We start from the raw sequence: 22,773 nt of genomic DNA, 5'->3' as shown, positions 1-22,773 counted from the left end.
ACGGCAGGACTCCTGCCTAGTTGCGAGGGACAACTCGGGATTCTCCACGAGGCTTGGCAGGGCAATTAGAACGCCTCTCCAGCTGAGGCGGGAGACCAAGGGTACCTTTCCACGTGCCACAGGAATCCTGGGACTCCTGTCAAGTTTCACGAGGAGTCAGGCATCTTCTCCTTTGGAGGCACTGATCTCCGCGTACCTCTGGAGTTTTCAAAGGATGTGAGGCCTCGGTTCGCGATGAGGTGGGGAACTAGGTCTTTCTCTGTGGTCTCCACAGGTGATTCAGACATCCTTTCGTCTTGGGAGATGCAAGACGAGCCTGCATTCAAGTCACTGCAGGGATATCCGGCCTTATTTCGAGTCAGGGCATCGCGGTCTCCATTCCACTTGAGGCCGCAAACTCAGGGTCCCTCTCACATACCTAGAGCTGAGAGAAGCCTCCTCTTGAGGTGCTTGTGGTAAGGTGGTATTCCTCTGGAGTCGAAGCCAGGGACTAACCTCTCATCTCGAGTTGATTTTTTGTCCACGGAGCTCTTTCGTGTTGCTACAGTGACCTCAGGATCCCTCTACCCTTGAAACAGTGTTCTTGGGGTTTCTCTGGAGTGCCATCAAGGAAATCAAGGCTCCTTTCATGTGTGATGTGCAACACGGAATTGCTCTGCACGCAGTGTAGGGGAATCGGGCCTCATCTCGCGGCGAGGGGGATGTCTCATGGTTTTTCTCCAGTTGCGGCGGGAACCTGGGGTATATTCTCGAGTTACGACGGGGATGGCCCTTCCACCCACGTGTTTGTTCAGCGACGTCAGGACTCCTGCCTAGTTGCGAGGGACAACTCGGGATTCTCCTCGAGGCTTGGCAGGGCAATTGGGACGCCTGTACAGCTGAGGCGGGAGACCAAGTGTCCCTTTCCACGTGCCACAGGAATCCTGGGACTCCTATCAAGTTTCACGAGGAGTCAGGCATCGTCTCCTTTGGAGGCACTGATCTCCACGTACCTCTGGAGTTTTCAAAGGATGTGAGGCCTCCGGTCGCGATGAGGTGGGGAACTAGGTCATTCTCTGTGGTCTCCACAGGGGATTCAGACATCCTTTCGTCTTGGGAGATGCAAGACGAGCCTGCATTCAAGTCACTGCAGGGATATCCGGCCTTATTTCGAGTCAGGGCATCGCGGTCTCCATTCCACTTGAGGCCGCAAACTCAGGGTGCCTCTCACATACATAGAGCTGAGAGAAGCCTCCTCTTGAGGTGCTTGTGGTAAGGTGGTATTCCTCTAGAGTCGAAGCCAGGGACTAACCTCTCATCTCGAGTTGATTTTTGGTCCACGGAGCTCTTTCGTGTTGCTACAGTGACCTCAGGATCCCTCTAGCCTTGAAACAGTGTTCTTGGGGTTTCTCTGCAGTGCCATCAAGGAAATCAAGGCTCCTTTCATGTGTGATGTGCAACACGGAATTGCTCTGCACGCAGTGCAGGGGAATCGGGCCTCATCTCGTGGCGAGGGGGAAGTCTCATGTTTTTTCTCGAGTTGCGGTGGGAACCTGGGGTATATTCTCGAGTTACGACGCGGATGGCCCTTACACACACGTGTTTCTTCAGCGACGTCAGGACTCCTGCCTAGTTGCGAGGGACAACTCGTGATTCTCCTCGAGGCTTGGCAGGGCAATTGGGACGCCTCTCCAGCTGAGGCGGGAGACCAAGGGTCCCTTTCCACGTGCCACAGGAATCCTGGGACTCCTATCAAGTTTCACGAGGAGTCAGGAATCGTCTACTTTGGAGGCACTGATCTCCGTGTACCTCTGGAGTTTTCAAAGGATGTGAGGCCTCCGGTCGCGATGAGGTGGGGAACTAGGTCTTTCTCTGTGGTCTCCACATGGGATTCAGACATCCTTTCGTCTTGGGAGATGCAAGACGAGCCTGCATTCAAGTCACTGCAGGGATATCCGGCCTTATTTCGAGCCAGGGCATCGCGGTGTCCATTCCACTTGAGGCCACAAACTCAGGGTCCCTCTCACATAGCTAGAGCTGAGAGTAGCCTCCTCTTGAGGTGCTTGTGGTAAGGTGGTATTCCTCTGGAGTCGAAGCCAGGGACTAACCTCTCATCTCGAGTTGATTTTTGGTCCACGGAGCTCTTTCGTGTTGCTACAGTGACCTCAGGATCCCTCAACCTTGAAACAGTGTTCTTGGGGTTTCTCTGGAGTGCCATCAAGGAAATCAAGGCTCCTTTCATGTGTGATGTGCAACACAGAATTGCTCTGCACGCAGTGCAGGGGAATCGGGCCTCATCTCGCGGCGAGGGGGAAGTCTCATGGTTTTTCTCGAGTTGCGGCGGGAACCTGCGGTATATTCTCGACTTACGACGGGGATGGCCCTTCCACACACGTGTTAGTTCAGCGACGGCAGGACTCCTGCCTAGTTGCGAGGGACAACTCGGGATTCTCCACGAGGCTTGGCAGGGCAATTAGAACGCCTCTCCAGCTGAGGCGGGAGACCAAGGGTCCCTTTCCACGTGCCACAGGAATCCTGGGACTCCTGTCAAGTTTAACGAGGAGTCAGGCATCGTCTCCTTTGGAGGCACTTATCTCCGCGTACCTCTGGAGTTTTCAAAGGATGTGAGGCCTCCGGTCGCGATGAGGTGGGGAACTAGGTCATTCTCTGTGGTCTCCACAGGGGATTCAGACATCCTTTCGTCTTGGGAGATGCAAGACGAGCCTGCATTCAAGTCACTGCAGGGATATCCGGCCTTATTTTGAGTCAGGGAATCGCGTTGTCCATTCCACTTGAGGCCGCAAACTCAGGGTCCCTCTCACATACCTAGAGCTGAGAGAAGCCTCCTCTTGAGGTGCTTGTGGTAAGGTGGTATTCCTCTGGAGTCGAAGCCAGGGACTAACCTCTAATCTCGAGTTGATTTTTGGTCCACGGAGCTCTTTCGTGTTGCTACAGTGACCTCAGGATCCCTCAACCTTGAAACAGTGTTCTTGGGGTTTCGGTGGAGTGCCATCAAGGAAATCAAGGCTCCTTTCATGTGTGATGTGCAACACGGAATTGCTCTGCACGCAGTGCAGGGGAATCGGGCCTCATCTCGCGGCGAGGGGGAAGTCTCATGGTTTTTCTCGAGTTGCGGCGGGAACCTGGGGATTATTCTCGAGTTACGACGCGGATGGCCCTTCCACACACGTGTTTCTTCAGCGAAGTCAGGACTCCTGCCTAGTTGCGAGGGACAACTCGGGATTCTCCTCGAGGCTTGGCAGGGCAATTGGGACGCCTCTCCAGCTGAGCCGGGAGACCAAGAGTCCCTTTCCACGTGCCACAGGAATCCTGGGACTCCTATCAAGTTTCACGAGGAGTCAGGCATCGTCTACTTTGGAGGCAGTGATCTCCGTGTACCTCTGAGGTTTTCAAAGGATGTGAGGCCTCAATTCGCGATCAGGTGGGGAACTAGGTCTTTCTCTGTGATCTCCACAGGTGATTCAGACATCCTTTCGTCTTGGGAGATGCAAGACGAGCCTGCATTCAAGTCACTGCAGGGATATCCGGCCTTATTTCGAGTCAGGGCATCGCGGTCTCCATTCCACTTGAGGCCGCAAACTCACGGTCCCTCTCACATACCTAGAGCTGAGAGAAGCCTCCTCTTGAGGTGCTTGTGGTAAGGTGGTATTCCTCTGGAGTCGAAGCCAGGGACTAACCTCTCATCTCGAGTTGATTCATGGTCCACGGAGCTCTTTCGTGCTGCTACAGGGACCTCAGGATCCCTCTAGCCTTGAAACAGTGTTCTTGGGGTTTCTCTGGAGTGCCATCAAGGAAATCAAGGCTCCTTTCATGTGTGATGTGCAACACGGAATTGCTGTGCACGCAGTGCAGGGGAATCGGGCCTCATCTCCCGGCGAGGGGGAAGTCTCATCGTTTTTCTCGAGTTGCGGCGGGAACCTGGGGTATATTCTCGAGTTAAGACGGGGATGGCCCTTCCACCCACGTGTTTGTTCAGCGACGTCAGGACTCCTGCCTAGTTGCGAGGGACAACTCGGGATTCTCCTCGAGGCTTGGCAGGGCAATTGGGACGCCTCTCCAGCTGAGGCGGGAGACCAAGGGTCCCTTTCCAAGTGCCACAGGAATCCTGGGACTCCTATCAAGTTTCACGAGGAGTCAGGCATCGTCTCCTTTGGAGGCACTGATTTCCGCGTACCTCTGGAGTTTTCAAAGGATGTGAGGCCTCCGGTCGCGATGAGGTGGGGAACTAGGTCATTCTCTGTGGTCTCCACAGGGGATTCAGACATACTTTCGTCTTGGGAAATGCAAGACGAGCCTGCATTCAAGTCACTGCAGGGATATCCGGCCTTATGTCGCGTCAGGGAATCGCGGTGTCCATTCCACTTGAGGCCGCAAACTCAGGGTCCCTCTCACATAGCTAGAGCTGAGAGAAGCCTCCTCTTGAGGTGCTTGTGGTAAGGTGGTATTCCTCTGGAGTCGAAGCCAGGGACTAACCTCTCATCTCGAGTTGATTTTTGGTCCACGGAGCTCTTTCATGTTGCTACAGTGACCTCAGGATCCCTCTAGCCTTGAAACAGTGTTCTTGGGGTTTCTCTGGAGTGCCATCAAGGAAATCAAGGCTCCTTTCATGTGTGATGTGCAACACGGAATTGCTCTGCACGCAGTGCAGGGGAATCGGGCCTCATGTCGCGGCGAGGGGGAAGTCTCATGGTTTTTCTCCAGTTGCGGCGGGAACCTGGGGTATATTCTCGAGTTACGACGGGGATGGCCCTTCCACCCACGTGTTTGTTCAGCGACGTCAGGACTCCTGCCTAGTTGCGAGGGACAACTCGGGATTCTCCTCGAGGCTTGGCAGGGCAATTGGGACGCCTCTCCAGCTGAGGCGGGAGACCAAGTGTCCCTTTCCACGTGCCACAGGAATCCTGGGACTCCTATCAAGTTTCACGAGGACTCAGGCATCGTCTCCTTTGGACGCACTGATCTCCGCGTACCTCTGGAGTTTTCAAAGGATGTGAGGCCTCCGGTCGCGATGAGGTGGGGAACTAGGTCATTCTCTGTGGTCTCCACAGGGGATTCAGACATCCTTTCGTCTTGGGAGATGCAAGACGAGCCTGCATTCAAGTCACTGCAGGGATATCCGGCCTTATTTTGAGTCAGGGCATCGCGGTCTCCATTCCACTTGAGGCCGCAAACTCAGGGTCCCTCTCACATAGCTAGAGCTGAGAGAAGCCTCCTCTTGAGGTGCTTGTGGTAAGGTGGTATTCCTCTGGAGTCGAAGCCAGGGACTAACCTCTCATCTCGAGTTGATTTTTGGTCCACGGAGCTCTTTCGTGTTGTTACAGTGACCTCAGGATCCCTCTAGCCTTGAAACAGTGTTGTTGGGGTTTCTCTGGAGTGCCACCAAGGAAATCAAGGCTCCTTTCATGTGTGATGTGCAACACGGAATTGCTCTGCACGCAGTGCAGGCGAATCGGGCCTCATCTCGCGGCGAGGGGGAAGTCTCATGGTTTTTCTCGAGTTGCGGCGGGAACCTGGAGTATATTCTCGAGTTATGACGGGGATGGCCCTTCCACCCACGTGTTTGTTCAGCGACGTCAGGACTCCTGCCTAGTTGCGAGGGACAACTCGGGATTCTCCTCGAGGCTTGGCACGGCAATTGGGACGCCTCTCCAGCTGAGGCTGGAGACCAAGGGTCCCTTTCCACGTGCCACAGGAATCCTGGGACTCCTATCAAGTTTCACGAGGAGTCAGGCATCGTCTCCTTTGGAGGCACTGATCTCCCCGTACCTCTGGAGTTTTCAAAGGATGTGAGGCCTCCGGTCACAATGAGGTGGGGAACTAGGTCTTTCTCTGTGGTCTCCACAGGGGATTCAGACATCCTTTCGTCTTGGGAGATGCAAGACGAGCCTGCATTCAAGTCACTGCAGGGATATCCGGCCTTATTTCGAGTCAGGGCATCGCGGTCTCCATTCCACTTGAGGCCGCAAAATCAGGGTCCCTCTCACATACCTAGAGCTGAGAGAAGCCTCCTCTTGAGGTGCTTGTGGTAAGGTGGAATTCCTCTGGAGTCGAAGCCAGGGATTAACCTCTCATCTCGAGTTGAATTTTGGTCCACGGAGCTCTTTCGTGCTGCTACAGAGACCTCAGGATGCCTCCAGCCTTGAAACAGTGATCTTGGGGTTTCTCTGGAGTGCCATCAAGGAAATCAAGGCTCCTTTCATGTGTGATGTGCAACACGGAATTGCTCTGCACGCAGTGCAGGGGAATCGGGCCTCATCTTGCGGCGAGGGGGAAGTCTCATGGTTTTTCTCGAGTTGCGGCGGGAACCTGGGGTATATTCTCGAGTTACGACGGGGATGGCCCTTCCACCCACGTGTTTGTTCAGCGACGTCAGGACTCCTGCCTAGTTGCGAGGGACAACTCGGGATTCTCCTCGAGGCTTGGCAGGGCAATTGGGACGCCTCTCCAGCTGAGGCGGGAGACCAAGTGTCCCTTTCCACGTGCCACAGGAATCCTGTGACTCCTATCAAGTTTCACGAGGAGTCAGGCATCGTCTCCTTTGGAGGCACTGATCTCCGCGTACCTCTGGAGTTTTCAAAGGATGTGAGGCCTCCGGTCGCGATGAGGTGGGGAACTAGGTCTTTCTCTGTGGTCTCCACAGGGGATTCAGACATCCTTTCGTCTTGGGAGATGCAAGACGAGCCTGCATTCAAGTCACTGCAGGGATATCCGGCCTTATTTCGAGTCAGGGCATCCCGGTGTCCATTCCACTTGAGGCCGCAAACTCAGGGTCCCTCTCACGTACATAGAGCTGAGAGAAGCCTCCTCTTGAGGTGCTTGTGGTAAGGTGGTATTCCTCTGGAGTCGAAGCCAGGGACTAACCTCTCATCTCGAGTTGATTCATTGTCCACAGAGCTCTTTCGTGCTGCTACAGGGACCTCAGGATCCCTCTAGCCTTGAAACAGTGTTCTTAGGGTTTCTCTGGAGTGCCATCAAGGAAATCAAGGCTCCTTTCATGTGTGATGTGCAACACGGAATTGCTCTGCACACAGTGCAGGGGAATCGGTCCTCATCTCGCGGCGAGGGGGAAGTCTCATGGTTTTTCTCGAGTTGCGGCGGGAACCTGGGGTATATTCGCGAGTTACCACGGGGATGGCCCTTCCAACCACGTGTTTGTTCAGCGACGTCAGGACTCCTGCCTAGTTGCGAGGGACAACTCGGGATTCTCCTCGAGGCTTGCCAGGGCAATTGGGACGCCTCTCCAGCTGAAGTGGGAGACCAAGTGTCCCTTTCCACGTGCCACAGGAATCCTGGGACTCCTATCAAGTTTCACGAGGAGTCAGGCATCGTCTCCTTTGGAGGCACTGATCTCCGCGTACCTCTGGAATTTTCAAAGGATGTGAGGCCTCCGGTCGCGATGTGGTGGGGAACTAGGTTTTTCTCTGTGGTCTCCACAGGGGATTCAGAAATCCTTTCGTCTTGGGAGATGCAAGACGAGCCTGCATTCAAGTCACTGAAGGGATATCCGGCCTTATTTCGAGTCAGGGCATCGCGGTCTCCATTCCACTTGAGGCCGCAAACTCAGGGTGCCTCTTCCATACATAGAGGTGAGAGAAGCCTCCTCTTGAGCTGCTTGTGGTAAGGTGGTATTCCTCTTGAGTCGAAGCCAGGGACTAACCTCTCATCTCGAGTTGATTTTTGGTCCACGGAGCTATTTCGTGTTGCTACAGTGACCTTAGGATCCCTCAGCCTTGAAACAGTGTTCTTGGGGTTTCTCTGGAGTGCCATCAAGGAAATCAAGGCTCCTTTCATGTGTGATGTGCAACACGGAATTGCTCTGGACGCAGTGCAGGGGAATCGGGCCTCATCTCGCGGCGAGGGGGAAGTCTCATGGTTTTTCTCGAGTTGCGGCGGGAACCTGGGGTATATTCTCGAGTTACGACGGGGATGGCCCTTCCACCCACGTGTTTCTTCAGCGACGTCAGGACTCCTGCCTAGTTGCGAGGGACAACTCGGGATTCTCCTCGAGGCTTGGCAGGCCAATTGGGATGCCTCTCCAGCTGAGACGGGAGACCAATGGTCCCTTTCCACGTGCCACAGGAATTCTGGGACTCCTATCAAGTTTCACGAGGAGTCAGGCATCGTCTCCTTTGGAGGCACTGATCTCCGCGTACCTCTGGAGTTTTCAAAGGATGTGAGGCCTCTGGTCGCGATGAGGTGGGGAACTAGGTCTGTCTCTGTGGTCTCCACAGGGGATTAAGACATCCTTTCGTCTTGGGAGATGCAAGACGAGCCTGCATTCAAGTCACTGCAGGGATATCCGGCCTTATTTCGAGTCAGGGCATCGCGGTGTCCATTCCACTTGAGGCCGCAAACTCAGGGTCCCTCTCACATACCTAGAGCTGAGAGAAGCCTCCTCTTGAGGTACTTGTGGTAAGGTGGTATTCCTCTGGAGTCGAAGCCAGGGACTAACCTCTCATCTCGAGTTGATTTTTGGTCCACGGAGCTCTTTCGTGTTGTTACAGTGACCTCAGGATCCCTCTAGCCTTGAAACAGTGTTGTTGGGGTTTCTCTGGAGTGCCACCAAGGAAATCAAGGCTCCTTTCATGTGTGATGTGCAACACGGAATTGCTCTGCATGCAGTGCAGGGGAATCGGGCCTCATCTCGCGGCGAGGGGGAAGTCTCATGGTTTTCTCGAGTTGCGGCGGGAACCTGGAGTATATTCTCGAGTTACGACGGGGATGGCCCTTCCACCCACGTGATTGTTCAGCGACGTCAGGACTCCTGCCTAGTTGCGAGGGACAACTCGGGATTTTCCTCGAGGCTTGGCAGGGCAATTGGGACGCCTCTCCAACTGAGGCTGGAGACCAAGAGTCCCTTTCCACGTGCCACAGGAATCCTGAGACTCCTATCAAGTTTCACGAGGAGTCAGGCATCGTCTCCTTTGGAGGCACTGATCTCCGCGTACCTCTGGAGTTTTCAAAGGATGTGAGGCCTCCAGTCGCAATGAGGTGGGGAATTAGGTCTTTCTCTGTGGTCTCCACAGGGGATTCAGACATCCTTTCGTCTTGGGAGATGCAAGACGAGCCTGCATTCAAGTCACTGCAGGGATACCCGGCCTTATTTCGAGTCAGGGCATCGCGGTCTCCATTCCACTTGAGGCCGCACAATCAGGGTCCCTCTCACATGGCTAGAGCTGAGAGAAGCCTCCTCTTGAGGTGCTTGTGGTAAGGTGGTATTCCTCTGGAGTCGAAGCCAGGGACTAACCTCTCATCTCGAGTTGATTTTTGGTCCACGGAGCTCTTTCGTGTTGCTACAGTGACCTCAGGATCCCTCAACCTTGAAACAGTGTTCTTGGGGTTTCTCTGGAGTGCCATCAAGGAAATCAAGGCTCCTTTCATGTGTGATGTGCAACACGGAATTGTTCTGCACGCAGTGCAGGGGAATCGGGCCTCATCTCGCGGCGAGGGGGAAGTCTCATGGTTTTTCTCGAGTTGCGGCGGGAACCTGGGGTATATTCTCGAGTTACGACGGGGATGGCCCTTCCACCCACGTTTTTGTTCAGCGACGTCAGGACTCCTGCCTAGTTGCGAGGGACAACTCGGGATTCTCCCCGAGGCTTGGCAGGGCAATTGGGACGCATCTCCAGCTGAAGTGGGAGACCAAGGGTCCCTTTCCACGTGCCACAGGAATCCTGGGACTCCTATCAAGTTTCACGAGGAGTCAGGCATCGTCTCCTTTGGAGGTACTGATCTCCGCGTACCTCTGGAGTTTTCAAAGGATGTGAGGCCTCCGATCGCGATGAGGTGGGGAACTAGTTCTTTCTCTGTGGTCTCCACAGGGGATTCAGACATCCTTTCGTCTTGGGAGATGCAAGACGAGCCTGCATTCAAGTCACTGCAGGGATATCCGGCCTTATTTCGAGTCAGGGCATCGCGGTCTCCATTCCACTTGAGGCCGCAAACTCAGGGTGCCTCTTCCATACATAGAGCTGAGAGAAGCCTCCTCTTGAGCTGCTTGTGGTAAGGTGGTATTCCTCTGGAGTCGAAGCCAGGGACTAACCTCTCATCTCGAGTTGATTTTTGGCCCACGGAGCTCTTTCGTGTTGCTACAGTGACCTCAGGATCCCTCAACCTTGAAACAGTGTTCTTGGGGTTTCTCTGGAGTGCCATCAAGGAAATCAAGGCTCCTTTCATGTGTGATGTGCAACACGGAATTGCTCTGGACGCAGTGCAGGGGAATCGGGCCTCATCTCGCGGCGAGGGGGAAGTCTCATGGTTTTTCTCGAGTTGCGGCGGGAACCTGGGGTATATTCTCGAGTTACGACGGGGATGGCCCTTCCACCCAAGTGTTTCTTCAGCGACGTCAGGACTCCTGCCTAGTTGCAAGGGACAACTCGGGATTCTGCTCGAGGCTTGGCAGGGCAATTGGGACGCCTCTCCAGCTGAGGCGGGAGACCAACGGTCCCTTTCCACGTGCCACAGGAATTCTGGGACTCCTATCACGTTTCACGAGGAGTCAGGCATCGTCTCCTTTGGAGGCACTGATCTCCGCGTACCTCTGGAGTTTTCAAAGGATGTGAGGCCTCCGGTCGCGATGAGGTGGGGAACTAGGTCTTTCTCTGTGGTCTCCACAGGGGATTCAGACATCCTTTCGTCTTGGGAGATGCAAGACGAGCCTGCATTCAAGTCACTGCAGGGATATCCGGCCTTATTTCGAGTCAGGTCATCGCGGTGTCCATTCCACTTGAGGCCGCAAACTCAGGGTCCCTCTCACATAGCTAGAGCTGAGAGTAGCCTCCTCTTGAGGTGCTTGTGGTAAGGTGGTATTCCTCTGGAGTCGAAGCCAGGGACTAACCTCTCATCTCGAGTTGATTTTTGGTCCACGGAGCTCTTTCGTGTTGCTACAGTGACCTCAGGATCCCTCAACCTTGAAACAGTGTTCTTGGGGTTTCTCTGGAGTGCCATCAAGGAAATCAAGGCTCCTTTCATGTGTGATGTGCAACACAGAATTGCTCTGCACGCAGTGCAGGGGAATCGGGCCTCATCTCGCGGCGAGGGGGAAGTCTCATGGTTTTTCTCGAGTTGCGGCGGGAACCTGGGGTATATTCTCGACTTACGACGGGGATGGCCCTTCCACACACGTGTTAGTTCAGCGACGTCAGGACTCCTGCCTAGTTGCGAGGGACAACTCGGGATTCTCCACGAGGCTTGGCAGGGCAATTAGAACGCCTCTCCAGCTGAGGCGGGAGACCAAGGGTCCCTTTCCACGTGCCTCAGGAATCCTGGGACTCCTGTCAAGTTTCACGAGGAGTCAGGCATCTTCTCCTTTGGAGGCACTTATCTCCGCGAACCTCTGGAGTTTTCAAAGGATGTGAGGCCTCCGGTCGCCATGAGGTGGGGAACTAGGTCATTGTCTGTGGTCTCCACAGGGGATTCAGACATCCTTTCGTCTTGGGAGATGCAAGACGAGCCTGCATTCAAGTCACTGCAGGGATATCCGGCCTTATTTTGAGTCAGGGAATCGCGGTGTCCATTCCACTTGAGGCCGCAAACTCAGGGTCCCTCTCACATAGCTAGAGCTGAGAGAAGCCTCCTCTTGAGGTGCTTGTGGTAAGGTGGTATTCCTCTGGAGTCGAAGCCAGGGACTAACCTCTCATCTCGAGTTGATTTTTGGTCCACGGAGCTATTTCGTGTTGCTACAGTGACCTTAGGATCCCTCAGCCTTGAAACAGTGTTCTTGGGGTTTCTCTGGAGTGCCATCAAGGAAATCAAGGCTCCTTTCATGTGTGATGTGCAACACGGAATTGCTCTGGACGCAGTGCAGGGGAATCGGGCCTCATCTCGCGGCGAGGGGGAAGTCTCATGGTTTTTCTCGAGTTGCGGCGGGAACCTGGGGTATATTCTCGAGTTACGACGGGGATGGCCCTTCCACCCACGTGTTTCTTCAGCGACGTCAGGACTCCTGCCTAGTTGCGAGGGACAACTCGGGATTCTCCTCGAGGCTTGGCAGGCCAATTGGGATGCCTCTCCAGCTGAGACGGGAGACCAATGGTCCCTTTCCACGTGCCACAGGAATTCTGGGACTCCTATCAAGTTTCACGAGGAGTCAGGCATCGTCTCCTTTGGAGGCACTGATCTCCGCGTACCTCTGGAGTTTTCAAAGGATGTGAGGCCTCTGGTCGCGATGAGGTGGGGAACTAGGTCTGTCTCTGTGTTCTCCACAGGGGATTCAGACATCCTTTCGTCTTGGGAGATGCAAGACGAGCCTGCATTCAAGTCACTGCAGGGATATCCGGCCTTATTTCGAGTCAGGGCATCGCGGTGTCCATTCCACTTGAGGCCGCAAACTCAGGGTCCCTCTCACATACCTAGAGCTGAGAGAAGCCTCCTCTTGAGGTACTTGTGGTAAGGTGGTATTCCTCTGGAGTCGAAGCCAGGGACTAACCTCTCATCTCGAGTTGATTTTTGGTCCACGGAGCTCTTTCGTGTTGTTACAGTGACCTCAGGATCCCTCTAGCCTTGAAACAGTGTTGTTGGGGTTTCTCTGGAGTGCCACCAAGGAAATCAAGGCTCCTTTCATGTGTGATGTGCAACACGGAATTGCTCTGCATGCAGTGCAGGGGAATCGGGCCTCATCTCGCGGCGAGGGGGAAGTCTCATGGTTTTTCTCGAGTTGCGGCGGGAACCTGGAGTATATTCTCGAGTTACGACGGGGATGGCCCTTCCACCCACGTGATTGTTCAGCGACGTCAGGACTCCTGCCTAGTTGCGAGGGACAACTCGGGATTTTCCTCGAGGCTTGGCAGGGCAATTGGGACGCCTCTCCAACTGAGGCTGGAGACCAAGAGTCCCTTTCCACGTGCCACAGGAATCCTGAGACTCCTATCAAGTTTCACGAGGAGTCAGGCATCGTCTCCTTTGGAGGCACTGATCTCCGCGTACCTCTGGAGTTTTCAAAGGATGTGAGGCCTCCAGTCGCAATGAGGTGGGGAATTAGGTCTTTCTCTGTGGTCTCCACAGGGGATTCAGACATCCTTTCGTCTTGGGAGATGCAAGACGAGCCTGCATTCAAGTCACTGCAGGGATACCCGGCCTTATTTCGAGTCAGGGCATCGCGGTCTCCATTCCACTTGAGGCCGCACAATCAGGGTCCCTCTCACATGGCTAGAGCTGAGAGAAGCCTCCTCTTGAGGTGCTTGTGGTAAGGTGGTATTCCTCTGGAGTCGAAGCCAGGGACTAACCTCTCATCTCGAGTTGATTTTTGGTCCACGGAGCTCTTTCGTGTTGCTACAGTGACCTCAGGATCCCTCAACCTTGAAACAGTGTTCTTGGGGTTTCTCTGGAGTGCCATCAAGGAAATCAAGGCTCCTTTCATGTGTGATGTGCAACACGGAATTGCTCTGCACGCAGTGCAGGGGAATCGGGCCTCATCTCGCGGCGAGGGGGAAGTCTCATGGTTTTTCTCGAGTTGCGGCGGGAACCTGGGGTATATTCTCGAGTTACGACGGGGATGGCCCTTCCACCCACGTTTTTGTTCAGCGACGTCAGGACTCCTGCCTAGTTGCGAGGGACAACTCGGGATTCTCCCCGAAGCTTGGCAGGGCAATTGGGACGCATCTCCAGCTGAAGTGGGAGACCAAGGGTCCCTTTCCACGTGCCACAGGAATCCTGGGACTCCTATCAAGTTTCACGAGGAGTCAGGCATCGTCTCCTTTGGAGGTACTGATCTCCGCGTACCTCTGGAGTTTTCAAAGGATGTGAGGCCTCCGATCGCGATGAGGTGGGGAACTAGTTCTTTCTCTGTGGTCTCCACAGGGGATTCAGACATCCTTTCGTCTTGGGAGATGCAAGACGAGCCTGCATTCAAGTCACTGCAGGGATATCCGGCCTTATTTCGAGTCAGGGCATCGCGGTCTCCATTCCACTTGAGGCCGCAAACTCAGGGTGCCTCTTCCATACATAGAGCTGAGAGAAGCCTCCTCTTGAGCTGCTTGTGGTAAGGTGGTATTCCTCTGGAGTCGAAGCCAGGGACTAACCTCTCATCTCGAGTTGATTTTTGGCCCACGGAGCTCTTTCGTGTTGCTACAGTGACCTCAGGATCCCTCAACCTTGAAACAGTGTTCTTGGGGTTTCTCTGGAGTGCCATCAAGGAAATCAAGGCTCCTTTCATGTGTGATGTGCAACACGGAATTGCTCTGGACGCAGTGCAGGGGAATCGGGCCTCATCTCGCGGCGAGGGGGAAGTCTCATGGTTTTTCTCGAGTTGCGGCGGGAACCTGGGGTATATTCTCGAGTTACGACGGGGATGGCCCTTCCACCCAAGTGTTTCTTCAGCGACGTCAGGACTCCTGCCTAGTTGCAAGGGACAACTCGGGATTCTGCTCGAGGCTTGGCAGGGCAATTGGGACGCCTCTCCAGCTGAGGCGGGAGACCAACGGTCCCTTTCCACGTGCCACAGGAATTCTGGGACTCCTATCACGTTTCACGAGGAGTCAGGCATCGTCTCCTTTGGAGGCACTGATCTCCGCGTACCTCTGGAGTTTTCAAAGGATGTGAGGCCTCCGGTCGCGATGAGGTGGGGAACTAGGTCTTTCTCTGTGGTCTCCACAGGGGATTCAGACATCCTTTCGTCTTGGGAGATGCAAGACGAGCCTGCATTCAAGTCACTGCAGGGATATCCGGCCTTATTTCGAGTCAGGTCATCGCGGTGTCCATTCCACTTGAGGCCGCAAACTCAGGGTCCCTCTCACATAGCTAGAGCTGAGAGTAGCCTCCTCTTGAGGTGCTTGTGGTAAGGTGGTATTCCTCTGGAGTCGAAGCCAGGGACTAACCTCTCATCTCGAGTTGATTTTTGGTCCACGGAGCTCTTTCGTGTTGCTACAGTGACCTCAGGATCCCTCAACCTTGAAACAGTGTTCTTGGGGTTTCTCTGGAGTGCCATCAAGGAAATCAAGGCTCCTTTCATGTGTGATGTGCAACACAGAATTGCTCTGCACGCAGTGCAGGGGAATCGGGCCTCATCTCGCGGCGAGGGGGAAGTCTCATGGTTTTTCTCGAGTTGCGGCGGGAACCTGGGGTATATTCTCGACTTACGACGGGGATGGCCCTTCCACACACGTGTTAGTTCAGCGACGTCAGGACTCCTGCCTAGTTGCGAGGGACAACTCGGGATTCTCCACGAGGCTTGGCAGGGCAATTAGAACGCCTCTCCAGCTGAGGCGGGAGACCAAGGGTCCCTTTCCACGTGCCTCAGGAATCCTGGGACTCCTGTCAAGTTTCACGAGGAGTCAGGCATCTTCTCCTTTGGAGGCACTTATCTCCGCGAACCTCTGGAGTTTTCAAAGGATGTGAGGCCTCCGGTCGCCATGAGGTGGGGAACTAGGTCATTGTCTGTGGTCTCCACAGGGGATTCAGACATCCTTTCGTCTTGGGAGATGCAAGACGAGCCTGCATTCAAGTCACTGCAGGGATATCCGGCCTTATTTTGAGTCAGGGAATCGCGGTGTCCATTCCACTTGAGGCCGCAAACTCAGGGTCCCTCTCACATAGCTAGAGCTGAGAGAAGCCTCCTCTTGAGGTGCTTGTGGTAAGGTGGTATTCCTCTGGAGTCGAAGCCAGGGACTAACCTCTCATCTCGAGTTGATTCATTGTCCACAGAGCTCTTTCGTGCTGCTACAGGGACCTCAGGATCCCTCTAGCCTTGAAACAGTGTTCTTGGGGTTTCTCTGGAGTGCCACCAAGGAAATCAAGGCTCCTTTCATGTGTGATGTGCAACACGGAATTGCTCTGCACACAGTGCAGGGGAATCGGTCCTCATCTCGCGGCGAGGGGGAAGTCTCATGGTTTTTCTCGAGTTGCGGCGGGAACCTGGGGTATATTCGCGAGTTACGACGGGGATGGCCCTTCCACCCACGTGTTTGTTCAGCGACGTCAGGACTCCTGCCTAGTTGCGAGGGACAACTCGGGATTCTCCTCGAGGCTTGCCAGGGCAATTGGGACGCCTCTCCAGCTGAAGTGGGAGACCAAGTGTCCCTTTCCACGTGCCACAGGAATCCTGGGACTCCTATCAAGTTTCACGAGGAGTCAGGCATCGTCTCCTTTGGAGGCACTGATCTCCGCGTACCTCTGGAGTTTTCAAAGGATGTGAGGCCTCCGGTCGCGATGCGGTGGGGAACTAGGTTTTTCTCTGTGGTCTCCACAGGGGATTCAGAAATCCTTTCGTCTTGGGAGATGCAAGACGAGCCTGCATTCAAGTCACTGCAGGGATATCCGGCCTTATTTCGAGTCAGGGCATCGCGGTCTCCATTCCACTTGAGGCCGCAAACTCAGGGTGCCTCTTCCATACATAGAGCTGAGAGAAGCCTCCTCTTGAGCTGCTTGTGGTAAGGTGGTATTCCTCTTGAGTCGAAGCCAGGGACTAACCTCTCATCTCGAGTTGATTTTTGGTCCACGGAGCTATTTCGTGTTGCTACAGTGACCTTAGGATCCCTCAGCCTTGAAACAGTGTTCTTGGGGTTTCTCTGGAGTGCCATCAAGGAAATCAAGGCTCCTTTCATGTGTGATGTGCAACACGGAATTGCTCTGGACGCAGTGCAGGGGAATCGGGCCTCATCTCGCGGCGAGGGGGAAGTCTCATGGTTTTTCTCGAGTTGCGGCGGGAACCTGGGGTATATTCTCGAGTTACGACGGGGATGGCCCTTCCACCCACGTGTTTCTTCAGCGACGTCAGGACTCCTGCCTAGTTGCGAGGGACAACTCGGGATTCTCCTCGAGGCTTGGCAGGCCAATTGGGATGCCTCTCCAGCTGAGACGGGAGACCAATGGTCCCTTTCCACGTGCCACAGGAATTCTGGGACTCCTATCAAGTTTCACGAGGAGTCAGGCATCGTCTCCTTTGGAGGCACTGATCTCCGCGTACCTCTGGAGTTTTCAAAGGATGTGAGGCCTCTGGTCGCGATGAGGTGGGGAACTAGGTCTGTCTCTGTGGTCTCCACAGGGGATTCAGACATCCTTTCGTCTTGGGAGATGCAAGACGAGCCTGCATTCAAGTCACTGCAGGGATATCCGGCCTTATTTCGAGTCAGGGCATCGCGGTGTCCATTCCACTTGAGGCCGCAAACTCAGGGTCCCTCTCACATACCTAGAGCTGAGAGAAGCCTCCTCTTGAGGTACTTGTGGTAAGGTGGTATTCCTCTGGAGTCGAAGCCAGGGACTAACCTCTCATCTCGAGTTGATTTTTGGTCCACGGAGCTCTTTCGTGTTGTTACAGTGACCTCAGGATCCCTCTAGCCTTGAAACAGTGTTGTTGGGGTTTCTCTGGAGTGCCACCAAGGAAATCAAGGCTCCTTTCATGTGTGATGTGCAACACGGAATTGCTCTGCATGCAGTGCAGGGGAATCGGGCCTCATCTCGCGGCGAGGGGGAAGTCTCATGGTTTTTCTCGAGTTGCGGCGGGAACCTGGAGTATATTCTCGAGTTACGACGGGGATGGCCCTTCCACCCACGTGATTGTTCAGCGACGTCAGGACTCCTGCCTAGTTGCGAGGGACAACTCGGGATTTTCCTCGAGGCTTGGCAGGGCAATTGGGACGCCTCTCCAACTGAGGCTGGAGACCAAGAATCCCTTTCCACGTGCCACAGGAATCCTGAGACTCCTATCAAGTTTCACGAGGAGTCAGGCATCGTCTCCTTTGGAGGCACTGATCTCCGCGTACCTCTGGAGTTTTCAAAGGATGTGAGGCCTCCGGTCGCAATGAGGTGGGGAATTAGGTCTTTCTCTGTGGTCTCCACAGGGGATTCAGACATCCTTTCATCTTGGGAGATGCAAGACGAGCCTGCATTCAAGTCACTGCAGGGATATCCGGCCTTATTTCGAGTCAGGGCATCGCGGTCTCCATTCCACTTGAGGCCGCACAATCAGGGTCCCTCTCACATGGCTAGAGCTGAGAGAAGCCTCCTCTTGAGGTGCTTGTGGTAAGGTGGTATTCCTCTGGAGTCGAAGCCAGGGACTAACCTCTCATCTCGAGTTGATTTTTGGTCCACGGAGCTCTTTCGTGTTGCTACAGTGACCTCAGGATCCCTCAACCTTGAAACAGTGTTCTTGGGGTTTCTCTGGAGTGCCATCAAGGAAATCAAGGCTCCTTTCATGTGTGATGTGCAACACGAAATTGCTCTGCACGCAGTGCAGGGGAATCGGGCCTCATCTCGCGGCGAGGGCGAAGTCTCATAGTTTTTCTCGAGTTGCGGCAGGAACCTGGGGTATATTCTCGAGTTACGACGGGGATGGCCCTTCCACCCACGTTTTTGTTCAGCGACGTCAGGACTCCTGCCTAGTTGCGAGGGACAACTCGGGATTCTCCTCGAGGCTTGGCAGGGCAATTGGGACGCATCTCCAGCTGAAGTGGGAGACCAAGGGTCCCTTTCCACGTGCCACAGGAATCCTGGGACTCCTATCAAGTTTCAAGAGGAGTCAGGCATCGTCTCCTTTGGAGGCACTGATCTCCGTGTACCTCTGGAGTTTTCAAAGGATGTGAGGACTCCGGCCGCGATCAGGTGGGGAACTAGGTCTTTCTCTGTGGTCTCCACATGGGATTCAGACATCCTTTCGTCTTGGGAGATGCAAGACGAGCCTGCATTCAAGTCACTGCAGGGATATCCGGCCTTATTTCGCGTCAGGGCATCGCGGTGTCCATTCCACTTGAGGCCGCAAACTCAGGAACCCTCTCACATACATAGAGCTGAGAGAAGCCTCCTCTTGAGGTGCTTGTGGTAAGGTGGTATTCCTCTGGAGTCGAAGCCAGGGACTAACCTCTCATCTCAAGTTGATTTTTGGTCCACGGAGCTCTTTCGTGTTGCTACAGTGACCTCAGGATCCCTCTAGCCTTGAAATAGTGTTCTTGGGGTTTCTCTTGAGTGCCATCAAGGAAATCAAGGCTCCTTTCATGTGTGATGTGCAACACGGAATTGCTCTGCCCGCAGTGCAGGGGAATCGGGCCTCATCTCGCGGCGAGGGGGAAGTCTCATGGTTTTTCTCGAGTTGCGGCGGGAACCTGGGGTATATTCTCGAGTTACGACGGGGATGGCCCTTCCACCCACGTGTTTGTTCAGCGACGTCAGGACTCCTGCCTAGTTGCGAGGGACAACTCGGGATTCTCCTCGAGGCTTGGCAGGGCAATTGGGACGCCTCTCCAGCTGAGGCGGGAGACCAAGGTTCCCTTTCCACGTGCCACAGGAATCCTGGGACTCCTATCAAGTTTCAGGAGGAGTCAGGCATCGTCTCCTTTGGAGGCACTGATCTCCGCGTACCTCTGGAGTTTTCAAAGGATGTGAGGCCTCCGGTCGCGATGAGGTGGGGAACTAGGTCTTTCTCTGTGGTCTCCACAGGGGATTCAGACATACTTTCGTCTTGGGAAATGCAAGACGAGCCTGCATTCAAGTCACTGCAGGGATATCCGGCCTTATGTCGCGTCAGGGAATCACGGTGTCCATTCCACTTGAGGCCGCAAACTCAGGGTCCCTCTCACATAGATAGAGCTGAGAGAAGCCTCCTCTTGAGGTGCTTGTGGTAAGGTGGTATTCCTCTGGAGTCGAAGCCAGGGACTAACCTCTCATCTCGAGTTGATTTTTGGTCCACGGAGCTCTTTCGTGATGTTACAGTGACCTCAGGATCCCTCTAGCCTTGAAACAGTGTTGTTGGGGTTTCTCTGGAGTGCCACCAAGGAAATCAAGGCTCCTTTCATGTGTGATGTGCAACACGGAATTGCTCTGCCCGCAGTGCAGGGGAATCGGGCCTCATCTCGCGGCGAGGGGGAAGTCTCATGGTTTTTCTCGAGTTGCGGCGGGAACCTGGAGTATATTCTCGAGTTACGACGGGGATGGCCCTTCCACCTACGTGTTTGTTCAGCGACGTCAGGACTCCTGCCTAGTTGCGAGGGACAACTCGGGATTCTCCTCGAGGCTTGCCAGGGCAATAGGGACACCTCTCCAGCTGAGGCTGGAGACCAAGGGTCCCTTTCCACGTGCCACAGGAATCCTGGGACTCCTATCAAGTTTCACGAGGAGTCAGGCATCGTCTCCTTTGGAGGCACTGATCTCCGCGTACCTCTGGAGTTTTCAAAGGATGTGAGGCATCCGGTCGCAATGAGGTGGGGAACTAGGTCTTTCTCTGTGGTCTCCATAGGGGATTCAGACATCCTTTCGTCTTGGGAGATGCAAGACCAGCCTGCATTCAAGTCATTGCAGGGATATCCGGCCTTATTTCGAGTCAGGGCATCGCGGTGTCCATTCCACTTGAGGCCACAAACTCAGGGTCCCTCTCACATACCTAGAGCTGAGAGAAGCCTCCTCTTGAGGTGCTTGTGGTAAGGTGGAATTCCTCTGGAGTCGAAGCCAGGGACTAACCTCTCATCTCGAGTTGATTCATGGTCCACGGAGCTCTTTCGTGCTGCTACAGAGACCTCAGGATCCCTCCAGCCTTGAAACAGTGATCTTGGGGTTTCTCTGGAGTGCCATCAAGGAAATCAAGGCTGCTTTCATGTGTGATGTGCAACACGGAATTGCTCTGCACGCAGTGCAGGGGAATCGGGCCTCATCTCGTGGCGAGGGGGAAGTCTCATGGTTTTTCTCGAGTTGCGGCGGGAACCTGGGGTATATTCTCGAGTTACGACGGGGATGGCCCTTCCACCCACGTGTTTGTTCAGCGACGTCAGGACTCCTGCCTAGTTGCGAGGGACAACTCGGGATTCTCCTCGAGGCTTGGCAGGGCAATTGGGACGCCTCTCCAGCTGAGGCGGGAGACCAAGGGTCCCTTTCCACGTGCCACAGGAATCCTGGGACTCCTATCAAGATTCACGAGGAGTCAGGCATCGTCTCCTTTGGAGGCACTGATCTCCGCGTACCTCTCTAGTTTTCAAAGGATGTGAGGCCTCCGCTCGCGATGAGGTGGGGAACTAGGTCTTTCTCTGTGGTCTCCACAGGGGATTCAGACATCCTTTCGTCTTGGGAGATGCAAGACGAGCCTGCATTCAAGTCACTGCAGGGATATCCGGCCTTATTTCGAGTCAGGGCATCGCGGTGTCCATTCCACTTGAGGCCGCAAACTCAGGGTCCCTCTCACATACCTAGAGCTGAGAGAAGCCTCCTCTTGAGGTACTTGTGGTAAGGTGGTATTCCTCTGGAGTCGAAGCCAGGGACTAACCTCTCATCTCGAGTTGATTTTTGGTCCACGGAGCTCTTTCGTGTTGTTACAGTGACCTCAGGATCCCTCTAGCCTTGAAACAGTGTTGTTGGGGTTTCTCTGGAGTGCCACCAAGGAAATCAAGGCTCCTTTCATGTGTGATGTGCAACACGGAATTGCTCTGCATGCAGTGCAGGGGAATTGGGCCTCATCTCGCGGCGAGGGGGAAGTCTCATGGTTTTTCTCGAGTTGCGGCGGGAACCTGGAGTATATTCTCGAGTTACGACGGGGATGGCCCTTCCACCCACGTGATTGTTCAGCGACGTCAGGACTCCTGCCTAGTTGCGAGGGACAACTCTGGATTTTCCTCGAGGCTTGGCAGGGCAATTGGGACGCCTCTCCAGCTGAGGCTGGAGACCAAGGGTCCCTTTCCACGTGCCACAGGAATCCTGAGACTCCTATCAAGTTTCACGAGGAGTCAGGCATCGTCTCCTTTGGAGGCACTGATCTCCGCGTACCTCTGGAGTTTTCAAAGGATGTGAGGCCTCCGGTCGCGATGAGGTGGGGAACTAGGTCTTTCTCTGTGGTCTCCACAGGGGATTCAGACATCCTTTCGTCTTGGGAGATGCAAGACGAGCCTGCATTCAAGTCACTGCAGGGATATCCGGCCTTATTTCGAGTCAGGGCATCGCGGTCTCCATTCCACTTGAGGCCGCACAATCAGGGTCCCTCTCACATACCTAGAGCTGAGAGAAGCCTCCTCTTGAGGTGCTTGTGGTAAGGTGGTATTCCTCTGGAGTCGAAGCCAGGGACTAACCTCTCATCTCGAGTTGATTTTTGGTCCACGGAGCTCTTTCGTGTTGCTACAGTGACCTCAGGATCCCTCAACCTTGAAACAGTGTTCTTGGGGTTTCTCTGGAGTGCCATCAAGGAAATCAAGGCTCCTTTCATGTGTGATGTGCAACACGGAATTGCTCTGCACGCAGTGCAGGGGAATCGGGCCTCATCTCGCGGCGAGGGCGAAGTCTCATAGTTTTTCTCGAGTTGCGGCAGGAACCTGGGGTATATTCTCGAGTTACGACGGGGATGGCCCTTCCACCCACGTTTTTGTTCAGCGACGTCAGGACTCCTGCCTAGTTGCGAGGGACAACTCGGGATTCTCCTCGAGGCTTGGCAGGGCAATTGGGACGCATCTCCAGCTGAAGTGGGAGACCAAGGGTCCCTTTCCACGTGCCACAGGAATCCTGGGACTCCTATCAAGTTTCACGAGGAGTCAGGCATCGTCTCCTTTGGAGGTACTGATCTCCGCGTACCTCTGGAGTTTTCAAAGGATGTGAGGCCTCCGATCGCGATGAGGTGGGGAACTAGTTCTTTCTCTGTGGTCTCCACAGGGGATTCAGACATCCTTTCCTCTTGGGAGATGCAAAACGAGCCTGCATTCAAGTCACTGCAGGGATATCCGGCCTTATTTCGAGTCAGGGCATCGCGGTCTCCATTCCACTTGAGGCCGCAAACTCAGGGTGCCTCTTCCATACATAGAGCTGAGAGAAGCCTCCTCTTGAGCTGCTTGTGGTAAGGTGGTATTCCTCTGGAGTCGAAGCCAGGGACTAACCTCT

The sequence above is a fragment of the Cervus elaphus genome, unplaced genomic scaffold (genome assembly GCF_910594005.1).
Source record: "Cervus elaphus unplaced genomic scaffold, mCerEla1.1, whole genome shotgun sequence".
Taxonomy (NCBI): Eukaryota; Metazoa; Chordata; class Mammalia; order Artiodactyla; family Cervidae; genus Cervus; species Cervus elaphus.
Note: the sequence above shows the minus strand (reverse complement) of the source record.